The sequence below is a fragment of the Terrapene carolina genome, unplaced genomic scaffold (assembly GCF_002925995.2).
Source record: "Terrapene carolina triunguis isolate 2854851 unplaced genomic scaffold, T_m_triunguis-2.0 Scaffold136, whole genome shotgun sequence".
NCBI lineage: Eukaryota > Metazoa > Chordata > Testudines > Emydidae > Terrapene > Terrapene triunguis.
The window spans coordinates 3441215-3451259 of NW_020664487.1; the positions used below are offsets into that span (position 1 = coordinate 3441215).

At 45.5% G+C, this 10045-nt stretch overlaps 1 protein-coding gene across 1 annotated transcript in view; it reads right to left on the reverse strand.

The window, feature by feature from the left end:
- Positions 1-10045, reverse strand: part of SHROOM3 (shroom family member 3) — a 237435-nt gene that overhangs the window by 63546 nt on the left and 163844 nt on the right. The window lies entirely within an intron of this gene.

The window sequence follows — 10045 nt, forward strand, 5'->3', positions numbered from 1 at the left end:
GCCATGGCTATTTGGATTGTCTGATCAAATACTCAATGCCTCTTTAAGGTAGCTTAACGAGCGGGAAGCTTTCGGGAGGTTATCAAAAGCACCTAGGGGATTTAGGAGCACACGCGCCATTGACAGTCAATGGGAATTGTGCTCCTTATCCTCCTGGCCTTTTTGAAAGTCCCGCGCCTTCATTACCAGAAAGGCATTTTTGTATTTCATGTAAATACGATTAAATCAGAACCAGTCCATTTCATCTTAGGGTGACCAGATGTCCCGATTTTATAGGGACAGTCGCAATATTTGGGGCTTTTTCTTATATAGGCTCCTATTACCCTCTGTCCCGATTTTTCACACTTGCTGTCTCGTCACCCTATTTCATCTGGTTTAATTTTCTTTAGATCCCACTTTAAAAAAGTTAAACAGAGCCCCAGACAGCCAGCACCACCTCCAGCATAAATACGTAATAACCTTTTCCTGCCTAAAAACCACTGGCAACCAAGTCCTCCTTAAAAACAAAGTACTGGTGGTAACTGAAGAAGGCAGGGGAGGAGGGGGCATGTCTATACTGCGGGTGCTTACAGCAGCAGTGCCATAGCATAGATGCTTCCTACAATGATGAAAGGGTGGGGGGTTCTGTTGCTGCAGGTAACCCACCTCTCCGAGTGGCGGTAGCTAGGCCGATGGACAAATTCTTCAGCAGAGCAATGATGCTCAGGGGTGGGAATTTGTCATACCCCAAGTGCCCGCAGCTATGATCCAACTTTTAAGTGTAAACCAGGCCTTAGACACACATCTGTCAGGGGAGGTCTAGCTCTACTTAATCCTGCCTGGGGGAGTAGGAGAGAAGGGCTACACTAGATGATCTCTTGAGTTCCCTTCCAGCCCTCCATGACGATGATTCAAGCCATGGCAAGTAAACAGAGAGTTGGTTGTCACACAGGTAGGGTTAAGCATTTGCTACATCATCGCCACTAAACAAGACATTTGCTCAGCAGCAGCAAGTTAAATTGCAGTGATGCCCTTGGACATCTTATACAGCCAGCACTGGAGGGGGCAGAGGGGAGGGTTATCATTGTTAATCACAGTGTGGTTATTTATATCATTCTGTGCCGCTAGGCAGTGGATAAAACAACCAATCGCGCTGCAGATTTCCTTTCGAATGCTTGTGAACAGCCCATGCACACTTCTGGAATGTCCGTCTCAGTGACTATTATTAATCCAGAGTGGCACTTGTAATGACAGCCTGTCTCCTATCAGGACAGTACGCGCCGAGAGCAAGGAAATGCTGGCCAGGACTTGTCTAAAAATCTGACATTTGCAACCTTTTCCATCTTCTTGTCAGGACGGATGCTACTTGGCGCTCACCACCAATGCTCTCCCAGGGCAGTGGGAGTGGGGGTGGGCGGGCATTCGTCTTTTGTTTAATTGCCACTGTCAAAATGGGGGAAAGTGCCATGGTATCTGAGGTCACACAATGGGTAGATTTACAGGATGCTGTCAAACATCATGGCTGAGAAAGCAGTGGTCTGTGAAATCCCAACTTATGAAGAGCAGCCTCCGAGGGCCCTTCGATTTGGGCCTTGTCCAGAAGCAAAGATTGCACTGGTTTAACTCAAAAAGTTTTACAAATCAATTTAAACTGGTGCAAACCCCATGAACACATGTAAATCGCTTCACCCTGACTTATATCCATTTCACTTAGAGCTAGGGATTATTATTATTATTATTATTCATTTGGTGTATGACATTTATCCCCATTTTAACACCCGTTCACACTGCCAGAGCAGTGCAAAGGTGCCTTAGTGTAGGTGAGAATCAGGCCCTCAAGCTATATTACCACAGGAATGCACAAGAACATACATTAGCTTCACTTAGATAAGGGGTTATTTTGGGAAAACAGCAATTAAACATTTTTAAATATAAATCTATGTTTAATTTCAAACATCTGATGTATCATAGACCTTAGGCCAGATCCTCAAATGGGGCAAATTGATTGCATATAACAGGGTTTCTTCTTTTAGCTTACAGAATATATTTTCATTTCCCCCCATTATTATATTATATATATTGTGAATTTAGTGTGCCTGATCCAGCAAATCATTAGTCACACAAGTCGCCTTTCCTTGCTCCAGTAGTCCCATAAAAGTCAAGGGGCCTATTGTGAGTATGGAGGACTACTCACATGATCAAAGGTTTGCAGGATCAGGTCCGATATAACTGGACTTATTAAAATATTTCTTAGCCCCTAAGTCGGCAAAATATTTAAGCATATGCTTAACTTTAGGTACGGATTGAAGTCTATACCTAGGGCTTGATTCAGCAAGGTCTTTAAACACACTCCTAACTGCAAGCCCATGAGTAGCCTCCCCGTGCTTAAAGTTAGGCACGTGCTTAAGTACCTTGCTGAATCATGGCCCTCCTCAGCAAAGCACTTATGCTCATTCTTACCTTTAAGCGCCTGCTCAAATTCCATTGACATCACAATGGGACTGTTGCTGACTAGGGATTGGATTACTTAGATGCTTAAAATTAAGCAGGTGCTTAAATGCTCTTTCAAATTAGGGCCCACTGAAAAATGTGTCATTTAACTTTCCAGCCAATCCCTTCCACGAGCAGTCTCTGTGGGGTGCCCAGAGGTCAGATGCCAGCAGATGGTTTCTCTGCACCTCACACAGTTAAGACAAACCCTTTGTACTTCCCAGTTTGAGTCAACAGACATTAACAGGCAAACAGTAACATCTGCCAGAAGCATGAATTACAACTGAATATTGAACTTTTAAAATATATCAATTTTTATATTTATTATTTGTGTTGCCATGGCGCCTGGGAGCCCCAGTCCTGGAGCAGGACCCCTTTGTGCTAGGCGCTGTACAAACACAGGACAACAAGATGGCTCCTGTCCCAGAGAGCTTACAGTCTAAGTAAAGAATGTCGAGTGTCTTTGAGCAGCGTATTGCATTGGGTCAGACCATGCTCTTCTTGCTTTCAATGACTAACCTCCTCCCAATTGCGGTGGGAGCAGGAGCAAGGCCAGCGTCCTTTTGTTTTCTCTTTGCCTGGGAATCTAGGGTATTTAAAAAAACCCTTAATGACTCCCAGGATTTTTAGCTGCATTTCATTGCCGGCACGGGATCACTCCCTGCCTTTCAATCCGTATGCAGGACTCTCACACCCTTCAATGGCAGCCCCGTGGGCAGAAGGATGGGAAGGATACTGGTGCAAAGTTTACTGCACATTCAACCCCTGACTTCTTGGAAATCTCAGCTAATGATGTGTTGGGTTCTGGAAGAAAAGCCTCCGCAATCACTGAAACGCCAGCCAGGATTGGTCCATATTGAGTTTGCTTCTTTCCCAGGATCTTACCCAAAGGGCACTAACTGCCTCTCAGCAAGCGCCAGGGACGACCTGATCCTCTAAACTTTGCTCACGTATAGAGCTGCCACCTCCGAGGTACAAAAAAAGGGGACATGGGGAATGGTCCTGAGCCCATAAAACTGGACAGCTGGCAGATTTCGCAGGACAGCTACCTCAGAAAAGGGATGATCCTGGGGAAACCTGGACCAGGGGCAACTCTACTCATGTGAGTAGCCTGTCTGGACCTGTGAGGGCACAATGACTTCTCCCAGGGGCTTGCTGGACTAGGCTTCATGTCTCGTTCAAAGGGTTTCCACCCCCCAACCTTTATACCTTGATCCTGCTCCCACTGCAGTCAATGAAAAAACTCCCCAATGTTTACAATGGGACCAGGAGATTAAGCCCATACTGTTGAGGAAATGCACAGGGCCTGAAAGCCTCATTCACCTGCTTGCCTGGAGCAAGCAGCAGTTTGGAGCAGAGGAGTGGGCTGGCTGGGACCCAGGGAGTAGAGCAGCTACAGGAAGCAAGTTGGGAGCAGAGCAGCCCAGGGGCTGCTCTTGCTTTAAGAGAGGGGGATGGGAGCAGAGTGGCACAGGAAGTGGTGCTCAGTTAATTGGAGGGGAACCCAGAAATGAACCAGTGAGTGGCTGGCTGCATAGAACTATATGTGAGTGTGAGTTTATGTGGGTTCAGGTAGTGGATGAGTACATGCGTGTTTGAGTGGGTGCATATGGGTCTATAGACGAGTGGTTGGGTGCATACATGCAGGGTGGCATGTGGGTGGGTGGATGGATGGGCACCTGCTAGAATGGTTTCATGTGAGTGAGCTTGCAGAGCAGGTACATGAGGGCTGGTGAGCAGCTATGGGGGATGGGAGTGGAGAGAAAAACGTGGGCAGATAATTTAAAAAGCCATACATGATAGAGAAAGACAGATCTTTGGGGAGATGCAGGAGATGGACAATATAGGCAAAAAGATTGTCTTCTGACTGCTCTCTATCTAGGGCAGAGGTTCTCAACCTTTCCAGACTACTGTACCCCTTGTAGGAGTCTGATGTGTACCCCAAGTTTCACCTCACTTAAAAACTACTTGCTTACAAAATCAGACATAAAAATACAAAAGTGTCACAGCCACCCTGTTACTGACACATTGCTTACATTCTTATTTTTACCATATCATTAAAAAAAATGGATTGGAATATAAATCTTGTACTTACATTTCAGTGTATAGTATAGAGAGCCGTATGGCTCAATGACACAAGTCATTGTCTGAAATTTTAGTTTGTTCTGACTTCGCTAGTGCTTTTTGTGTAGCCTGTTGTAAAAGTAGGCAAAGATCTAGCTGAGTTGATGTACCCCCTGGAGTACCTCCAGGGGTACCAGAACCACTGATCTAGGAGAAGAGGAAAGGATATAAGTGGATGGAGGGAAAGAGGGAGTGGAAAAAGAAACTACCTGATCCATAATAGGAAAGACAAAGTGGAGGGACATGCGGAAGAGGAAACCAGGTCTATGGGTCACATTTCTTTAAAGTTTCTTACAAAGAAGGTTGATTGCCAGTGCTGCACTTAAATACCATTGTATCCCTTTAAATCACAGGGCATGACTTTGTGGGCAGAGCAAGCCTGGTTTTCTGGGCACCCCCAGTGGGAAAGGGGGAGGGGGAGAAATGGGTAGCTTGTACCACTGCATCTCTCCACAGAGCTTCTGCCAACAGAACCCAAGGAATACATCAGGCCCTGTGGACCTCACTACAAACCCTAAGGTAGGATATGCTGTGGCAGCTTTTACTGCTGCCATTGGGATCTGTAGGAAAGCACAAACAAATAGAGGTCATGTGCCAAGGAGATCTGTGGAGGCTTACTCAGAAGAAGATTGCTGATTGATTAAAAGTGCCCAATTATATGACTTCGGGAACAAAAAACAGCCATTCAATTTTGTCTCAATAAATTCTGCTCTCAGACATGTGTTACACCTAGCACACTGAGATGCCTAACAATGTTAGACTTACAGAGTCCTTCCTACCACTATATCAGCCAGGGCTGGCTCCCGGCACCAGCTTAACAAGCAGGTGCTTGGGGCGGCCAAAGGAGAGGGGCGGCACCTGCGGCAATTCGGGGGCGGCAGGTCCCTCACTCCCTCTAGGAGCGAAGGACCTGCCGCTGAACTGCCGCCGCCGATCGCGGGTTTTTTTTTTTTTTTCCCAATTGCCGCTGCCAGCCGCGATCGCAATTGCAATCGCGGCTTTTTGTTTGTTTGTTTGTTTTGCTTGGGGCGGCAGAAATGCTGGAGCCGGCCCTGATATCAGAGTTCTCACTGGTCTGCCGATACACAGCATGAAAGTTTACAAATATGACACAAAAGGGGATTTATGTGGCTCTGAAGGTGGGAAGGTCGTCCAAACAGGAAGAAGTGAATTGAATCACATCTGGGGAATTGCTATCTTTGGAGCAAGATTTCATATTGAAGATCCCAGCAAAGTATGTTAATTAAGGGCCTAATCCTGCATTCCCTTCCCTCCCACTGAGGTCCCTGGGAGTTTTGGATGACCAGATAATGGAGCATAGAGGACTAAAATTATGAAACGAAAGGAAAAATTAGATCTGAAAACTAAATACTTTACTAGCATGGGGATAGATCTGATCTTGTATCTTTGACAAGAACTGCTCATTCATCAACTCTTTTTAAAGTCTAAGGCTTCAAATTTCAAAATGTAAAAATAAAACTCTTACTCACATGGGTAGCATATATCTGACCTAGCAAACAAACACACATCCTCTGCTAAAACTATGTTGTAATCAAAGAGGCAAAACCAAAAAAAGGCAAAATCAAAGAGGTGAACAGCACCGCTGGGTAAGATTTTAAGCTGTTTTGTTTAGGTGGTATTAACAAGCTATGATATATAATAAGCAGCAATATGACAATATGTTAAATGCACACAAGAGACTCAACTCATTTTCTCATGTACTGTTTTATGACTATAACTCCTTTCAGGAAGATAACTGTATTGTCCCTCTAGTGGCCATCAAAGACTAACAATCTAGATAACTGAACTACTGTGATACATTTGTATCATTTTGTCTCTGTTGAACTTGGCTGGGATTTTCAACTTGTATTATGTCGGGTCTGCTCAGGAAAACAGGCCCTAAAATATACTTTAATTTCTTCCTTCTCTGAAACATACAGATGACACAGTGAAACAGGAAAAATGCTACAACTTGATCACATTTTGTTATTTTAAAACATTCCAAGAAGCAAAATGTCAAAGCATTTTTTTTCAAATGAAACTAAACAACACATTCCTCAGGCCACATTTATCCCTGGTGGTGAGACCACACTGACTTCACTGGATGAGTTGGGCCCCTGATATTTAAGAGTTTCCTTATAATCAAGATGAACAATTTTCTTTGTTTTGCTTTTTAAAAAAAAAAAAGGCTAGTTGCTTTCTACCTCCAGAACGAGACATTAATAACAACAGACCTCACTCTGGTCTCACCCCAGTTTTACACTAGTGTAACTCTTGATTTGAGTGGCGTTATTCTTGATTTACACCAGTATACATGAGAGGAAAATCAGAGTTTCCATCACAATGAGTCTCTCAGCATCGAACTGTATCTCTCTCTCTCTCTCTCTAGCTGTAGGTGAAAACATTGTCTTGGCAAATAATTAACCATAGTTAAAGTCATAGGCTCCTCCTTGACCAAACCTCTCAAAATAAGCCACTAACATTAGAGAGAATCCTCCTACACACAAAGCTTAGTACCCCAGCTCAGACACTTCCATTGCAAATACAGGGATTTTCTGTTTCTTTCAGGCATTAGGGAAAAGAAAAATAACCCTCCAAGTTCTCAGAATTTGTACGGATCTCTCCAAACACCCCATCCCCGAGCCAGCACTTACCATTCCTAAAAGAAATCCTCGGGTCCAGCCCCAGGCAAGGGCACAGGAGCCCCCCAGAATCCTGTCAAAAGCCCAAGTTCAAATCTTTTGGCGTCCCACTCCCTGAGGAGGCTGCAGCCCTGCCACTGCTCCAGTGAGAGAGGGAGGCATTGCTTCTCCTGGGGGGGTAATTCAGGAGACTCTGCAACAATAGCCTACTCTCTGCAGCCCCTCTCTCCACGGTTTGTCAAGCAGCAGTGCCTCGGTGCAGTCGTATTTGCTGTGATCCGGCATCCAAAGTGGATTTAAGGCAAGCCAGCATGCGAGAAGCCGACTATGCAATTGACAAACTGCCCTGACAGGAAGCATAACTCACACACATATTTGCTGCAGCACATCCAGAGCTGGTCAGGAAAGCACAACACTTTTCACAGCTCCTAAATGATCACCCAACCCTCTCCTTGTTCCCTCCCAGTCTCAGGTAATCCCACAAGAAACCTGCTGGGATTGGCTCAAGGCGCTCAGGGCTGTATTTGCATTTCAATGGCTCAGAAGGCTCCCTCCAGTTTGAAAATGGATCTAGTATTCCCAGGTCAGCCTCTGCTCTGCCTCCCCATCCCTGCTCCTCCTGTCACTGGGCTACTAGCGGATGGAGAGGCACTGATTCCTTGCTCAGCTGGGAGAGGCAGCTTCGTTCTGGATTTAGATTAAAAACAAAAGTCTCTGCCTAGTTTGTAGCCACTCTACAGTCCTGAGCAGATCAAATGGAGCATTGATAATAGGAGGTAAAAAGTTCACTGCTTTTATAAAGCTCACGTTACAGCAAGGGGAATAACCATTTTCCTCCTCTGTGCGTTCTCTCCGGTATTGTGATAACCACACAACCAGACACACCAGACCTAGCTCTGCAGCCCAGCACCCACTGCCATCTATGGGCCTGTCTCTCTGCTCGCACTGATGTAAATCAGGAGTAATTCTATGGGAGTCAGTGGGCCTGACTCTCCACTCACTCACACCAGCGCCACACCACTGACTTTCACGGAGGTACTCTTGATTTCCGCCACGGAAAGCGAGGAGACCCAATTGAGGAAAAATCAGGCCCAAGAGGAAACCAGTCAGTTCAAAAGCTGAATTCCCATCCTTTCGGTACCTAACGCTCATCCCTTAGTGACCCGTTCCCCCCCTTTTTGCCCTCTGTCCTCCTTGAGGGCTGTTTCTGTGCTCGCAGCTGATTCATGATGAAAGGCCCGTTCAGCGTTCTCTGTTGTTCTTCCTGTTTTGCACCAGAGCATGAATACCAAGTCTAGCCCTCATGCAAAGACCTTTAACACACCACTTAACTTTCACACCTTTGCAAGCTGCTAGCAGCACACAGATGCTGAGCAAAAGGGAGGACTGCAAACCAGTAGGGAAGTGGGATGTACATCCACTGCTGAAGGGGAAAAAAATCATTTTAGACTCCAAACAGAAGAGCAGATGGAGCCTATAGAATTATAATTGTTCCCCTCAAGAGATGAGTAACTCCATGGAGATATAGGTCAGTTTCCACCAGTCGGTGATCTTGCTCATAACATGTCTTTTATTCAAGGAACTCTAAGAGCTTTACAAAAGTGGCAATTACTCTTATCTCCATTTTATAGATGGGGAAATTTATGCCCCGAGAGGATAAGGGATTTGTCCAAAGTTCACACAGCAAGCCTGTGGAAGAACTGGGGATAGAAACCAGGCCAACTGAGGCCCAGGGCTTTGTCTTCACAAGAGAGTAGCATTGGTTTAATTTAAATTGGCTTTTAAACTCATACACTTAAGCCAGTGAAATAGACTGCGTGGACAGTCTTATTTTGACTTAAGTGTGTCTTGTTTTGGCTTAGCTTAAATGTGTTCCTAATCATCTTAAACTGAACTAAAATGAGTCATTCCTAAACTGAAATCAGTGTTTACACAGCGTTTTGCATTGGTTTAGCTAGAATCAGCTTGAATTCACACCTTAAGTTAAACCAGTGCTACTTTCCATGTAGACAAGGTTGCCAGCTTCTGCTCTAACTACCACTTCCATGCTACCAGCCTGAGAAATCTACTGGTTAGCAAGACGCACATACCAAACACATCCATGTGCCACCTTCCCAATCCTGGGATGCACTGGAAAATGGGAGAGAGGAGAAAGGCTGTGGGTGATGGCGTAACTGCTGTGTTAGCTATGACCGCTAATAATGAAGCCTGTGACCTGAATGTGTCTGCCACGACGGTGGTCTTGCAGGAGAAATGTCACTTTCCATGTTCTGCAGACTGTGCTTCTTCACCCGTCCCCAGGAAACACTGGTATGTTACCACCTGACTGGGCACAACGCCAGCTTATTAGATGGGCATGACTTTAGTTATATTACAGAATTAGCATGTCCATCAAGTTTGATTAATAAAGGCCAGATTACCATCCAGGAAAGTCAAAATAGCTCCAATACCTACCATGAAGGGGATATGCCATCAACTCTCTAGAACAGAGAGGGATTAATTCTGATATCCAGAAATAGCTTCCTCGGCCGTGCAAGGTGAGTTTTTGGGTATATAGGAATGAGGATTAAGCAGTACGCTAGGGTGGGGATAGTGGGGAGAGTTTAGATGGAAATCTCCACTCTTGCAGCATCTCTCCACGGAAGAATCCCACACATGACACACCTTGCTCAGCAACTGTATAAAGCAGGGGCGGGCAAACTTTTTGGCCCGAGGGCCGCATCGGGTTTCAGAAATTGTATGGAGGGCCGGTTAGCGGAGGCTGTGTCTCCCCAAACAGCCAGGCGTGGTCCAGCCCCTGCCCCCTATCC